Source organism: Protopterus annectens, chromosome 8.part1 (genome assembly GCF_019279795.1).
Source record: "Protopterus annectens isolate FY-2018-M chromosome 8.part1, PAN1.0, whole genome shotgun sequence".
NCBI lineage: Eukaryota > Metazoa > Chordata > Ceratodontiformes > Protopteridae > Protopterus > Protopterus annectens.
In genome coordinates, this window is record NC_056742.1 from 495527834 (window position 1) to 495533833 (window position 6000).

General features: G+C 44.2%; 1 protein-coding gene across 4 annotated transcripts in view; it reads right to left on the reverse strand.

The window, feature by feature from the left end:
- TANGO6 (transport and golgi organization 6 homolog) overlaps nucleotides 1–6000 on the reverse strand; it is a 1856125-nt gene that overhangs the window by 1774228 nt on the left and 75897 nt on the right. The gene's annotated exons all lie outside the window — the stretch shown is intronic.

The window sequence follows — 6000 nt, forward strand, 5'->3', positions numbered from 1 at the left end:
ATACACCCCATTAGAACTACAGTCCTTCTCAGATAGTGTACACAGCAGTCAAACAGCATACACCCCATTAGAACTACAGTCCTTCGCAGGTAGTGTACACAGCAGTCAAACAGCATACACCCCATTAGAACTACAGTCCTTCTCAGGTACTGTACACAGCAGTCAAACAGCATACACCCCATTAGAACTACAGTCATTCTCAGGTAGTGTACAAAGCAGTCAAACAGCATACACCTCATTAGAACTACAGTCCTTCTCAGGTAGTGTACACAGCAGTCAAACAGCATACACCCATTAGAACTACAGTCATTCTCAGGTACTGAACACAGCAGTCAAACAGCATACACCCTATTAGAACTACAGTCCTTCGCAGGTAGTGTACACAGCAAACAGCATACACCCATTAGAACTACAGTCCTTCTCGGGTACTGTACACAGCAGTCAAACAGCATACACCCCATTAGAACTACAGTCCTTCTCAGATAGTGTACACAGCAGTCAAACAGCATACACCCAATTAGAACTACAGTCCTTCTCAGATAGTGTACACAGCAGTCAAACAGCATACACCCCATTAGAACTACAGTCCTTCGCAGGTAGTGTACACAGCAGTCAAACAGCATACACCCCATTAGAACTACAGTCCTTCTCAGGTACTGTACACAGCAGTCAAACAGCATACACCCCATTAGAACTACAGTCATTCTCATGTAGTGTACAAAGCAGTCAAACAGCATACACCTCATTAGAACTACAGTCCTTCTCAGGTAGTGTACACAGCAGTCAAACAGCATACACCCCATTAGAACTACAGTCCTTCTCAGGTACTGTACACAGCAGTCAAACAGCATACACCCCATTAGAACTACAGTCATTCTCAGGTAGTGTACAAAGCAGTCAAACAGCATACACCTCATTAGAACTACAGTCCTTCTCAGGTAGTGTACACAGCAGTCAAACAGCATACACCCCATTAGAGCTACAGTCATTCTCAGGTAGTGCACACAGGCTTTGGATCATTTTTCTTAACACAAATATGTGGCCTCCATACTATTCCAAAAGGGTACAATGAAATAGCAAAATGCAGGTGATTCCATTGCATTTTAGTATAAAAAACGCAGAATACCAACATGATGTACAGCTCACGTATACCAGTGTGTGCAAGTACTCCAGCAGTAATGATTAACGCTCAATACAAGTGTTAGCACCCAACATGAGAGGTGGCACACAACGTGGAGCACAGAATATCAGTGTAAGAACACCAAAGACAAAGATGATGAAAACTAGATGCATGTTTAATTTTACCTCTCCCCATTTCTCTCAACATTTTTTTAAACAAGTGATTTAAAATGTGCCTTTTAAATGCAAAGGACTCAAAACATTAAGCCAGTCACAAAAGGTCCCTGGAGCTGACAGGTAGAAGTGTGACTCAACACGGTGAGCAAACAGAACAGTAAGAAATGACGGGTGTCAGCACGTCAGGGTCATCTGACTGTGAACCACCGTTTCAAACATTTTTTTTTTAATTCTTCAGCTGCAGAAAGAGTTTAACCAACACTCTGACCCTTCTACACCTGTAACCCATAACACAGGAATAACCAGCACTCTGACCCTTCTACACCTGTAACCCATAACACAGGAATAACCAGCACTCTGACCCTTCCACACCTGTAACCCATAACACAGGAATAACCAGCACTGTGACCCTTCTACACCTGTAATACATAACACAAAAATAACCAGCACTCTGACCCTTCTACACCTGTAACCCATAACACAGGAATAACCAGCACACTGACCATTCTACACCTGTAACCCATAACACACAAATAACCAGCACTGTGACCCTTCTACACCTGTAACCCATAACACAGGAATAACCAGCACTCTGACCCTTCTGCACCTGTAACCCATAACACAGGAATAACCAGCACTCTGACCCTTCTACACCTGTAACCCATAACACACAAATAACCAGCACTCTGACCCATCTACACCTGTAACCCATAACACAGGAATAACCAGCACTGTGACCCTTCTACACCTGTAACCCATAACACAGGAATAACCAGCACTCTGACCCTTCTGCACCTGTAACACATAACACAGGAATAACCAGCACTCTGACCCTTCTACACCTGTAACCCATAACACACAAATAACCAGCACTCTGACCCATCTACACCTGTAACCCATAACACAGGAATAACCAGCACTGTGACCCTTCTACACCTGTAACCCATAACACAGGAATAACCAGCACTGTGACCCTTCTACACCTGTAATCCATAACACAGGAATAACCAGCACTGTGACCCTTCTACACCTGTAATCCATAACACAGGAATAACCAGCACTCTGACCCTTCTACACCTGTAACCCATAACATAGGAATAATCAGCACTCTGACCCTTCTACACCTGTAACCCATAACACACAAATAACCAGCACTCTGACCCTTCTACACCTGTAACCCATAACACAGGAATAACCAGCACTCTGACCCTTCTACACCTGTAACCCATAACACAGGAATAACCAGCACTCTGACCCTTCTAAACCTGTAACCCATAACACACAAATAACCAGCACTCTGACCCTTCTACACCTGTAACCCATAACACAGGAATAACCAGCACCCTGACCCTTCTACACCTGTAACCCATAACACAGGAATAACCAGCACCCTGACCCTTCTACACCTGTAACCCATAACACAGGAATAACCAGCACTCTGACCCTTCTACACCTGTAACCCATAACACACAAATAACCAGCACTCTGACCCTTCTACACCTGTAACCCATAACACACAAATAACCAGCACTCTGACCCTTCTACACCTGTAACCCATAACACAAGAATAACCAGCACTCTGACCCTTCTACACCTGTAACGCATAACGCACAAATAACCAGCACTCTGACCCTTCTACACCTGTAACCCATAAGAGGAATAACCAGCACTTTGACCCTTCTACACCTGTAACCCATAACACAGGAATAACCAGCACTCTGACCCTTCTACACCTGTAACCCATAACACAGGAATAACCAGCACTCTGACCCTTCTACACCTGTAACCCATAACAGGAATAACCAGCACTCTGACCCTTCTACACCTGTAACCCATAACACAGGAATAACCAGTACTCTGACCCTTCTACACCTGTAAACCATAACACAGGAATAACCAGCACTCTGACCCTTCTACACCTGTAACCCATAATACAGGAATAACCAGCACTGCAACCCTTCTACACCTGTAACCCTTAACACAGGAATAACCAGCACACTGACCCTACTACACCTGTAATCCATAGCACAGGAATAACCAGCACACTGACCCTTCTACACCTGTAACCCATAACACAGGAATAACCAGCAGTCCGACCCTTTTACACCTGTAACCCATAACACAAGAATAACCAGCACACTGACCCTTCTACACCTGTAACCCATAACACAGGAATAACCAGCAGACTGTCACTTCTACACCTGTAACCCGCAACAAAGGGATAACCAGCAGTCTGACCCTTCTACACCGGTAACCCATAACACAGGAATAACCAGCACACTGACCCTTCTACACATGTAACCCATAACACAGGAATAACCAGCACTCTGACCCTTCTACACCTGCAACCTATAACACAGGAATAACCAGCAGTCTGACCCTTTTACACCTGTAACCAGTAACACAGAAATAACTAGATCTCTGACCCATCTACATCTGTAACCCATAGCACAGGAATAGACAGCACACTAACCCTTCTACACCTGTAACCCAAAACACAGGAATAACCAGCATTCTGACCTTTCTACACCTGTAATCCATAACACAGAAATGACCAGCACACTGACCCAGTCTACACCTGTAACCCTCAACACAGGAATAACCAACACAATGACCCTTCTAAATCCGTAACCCTTAACACAAGAATGTCTAGTACACTGACCCTTCTACACCTGTAACCCATAACACAGGAATAACCAGAACACTGACCCTTCTACATCTGTAACCCATAAAGCAGGAATAGGCAAGCACTCTGACGCTTCTACACCTGGAATCCATAACACAGAAATAACCAGCACATTGACCCTTCTACACCTGTAACCCATAGCACAGGAATAACCAGCACACTGTCCCTTCTACACCTGTAACCCATAACACAGGAATAACAAGCAGACTGTCACTTCTACACCTGTAACCCGCAACAAAGGGATAACCAGCAGTCTGACCCTTCTACACCGGTAACCCATAACACAGGAATAACCAGCACTCTGACCCTTCTACACCGGTAACCTATAAGACAGGAATAACCAGCAGTCTGACCCTTTTACACCTGTAACCAATAACACAGAAATAACCAGCACACTGTCCCTTCTACACCTGCAACCTATAACACAGGAATAACCAGCACACTGACCCTTCTACACCTGTAATCCATAACACACAAATAACCAGCACTCTGACCCTTCTACACCTGTAACCCATAACACAGGAATAACCAGCACACTGACCCTTCTACACCTGTAATCCATAACACATAAATAACCAGCACACTGACCCTTCTACATCTGTAACCCATAACACAGGAATAACCAGCACTCTGACCCTTCTACATCTGTAACCCATAACACAGGAATAACCAGCACTCTGACCCTTCTACGCCTGTAATCCATAACACAGAAATAAACAGCAGTCAGACCCTTTTACACCTGTAACCAATAACACAGAAATAACCAGATATCTGACCCATCTACATCTGTAACCCATAACACAGGAATAACCAGCATACTGACCCTTCTACACCTGTAACCCTTAACACAGGAATAACCAGCACTGTGACCCTTCCACACCTGTAACCCATAACACAGGAATAACCAGCACACTGACCCTTATACACCTGTAACCCATAACACAGGAATAACCAGCAGTCTAACCCTTTTACACCTGTAACCAATAACACAGAAATAGACAGTACACTAACCCTTCTATACCTGTAACCAAAAACATAAGGAATAACCAGCATTCTGACCCTTCTACACCTGTAATCCATAACACAGAAATGATAAGCACACTGACCCCTCTACACCTGTAACCCTTAAAACAGGAATAACCAGCACAATGACCCTACTAAATCTGTAACCCTTAACACAGGAATATCTAGTACACTGACCCTTCTACACTTGTAACCCAAAACACAGGAATAACCAGCATTCTGACCCTTCTACACCTGTAATCCATAACACAAAAATGACCAGCACACTGACCCTTCTACATCTCTAACCCATAACACAGGAATAACCAGCACATTGACCCTTCTACACCTGTAACCCATAACACAGGAATAGCACATTGACCCTTCTACACCTGTAACCCATAGCACAGGAATAACCAGCACACTGACCCTTCTACACCTGCAACCTATAACACAGAAATAACCAGCACTCTGACCCTTCTACATCTGTAACCCATAACACAGGAATAACCAGCACATTGACCCTTCTACACCTGTAACCCATGACACAGGAATAACCAGCACACTGACCCCTCTACACCTGTAGCCCTTAACACAGGAATAACCAGCACAATGACCCTTCTAAATCTGTAACCCTTAACACAGGAATATCTAGTACACTGACCCTTCTACACCTGTAACCCAAAACACAGGAATAACCAGCATTCTGACCCTTCTACACCTGTAACCCATAACACAGAAATAACCAGAACACTGACCCTTCTACACCTGTAACCCATAACACAGGAATAACCAGAACACTGACCCTTCTACACCTGTAACCCATAACACAGAAATAACCAGAACACTGACCCTTCTACACCTGTAACCCATAACACAGAAATAACCAGAACACTGACCCTTCTACATCTGTAACCGATAAAACAGGAATAGGCAAGCACTCTGACGCTTCTACACCTGTAACCCATAACACAGAAATAACCAGCACATTGACCCTTCTACACCTGTAACCCATA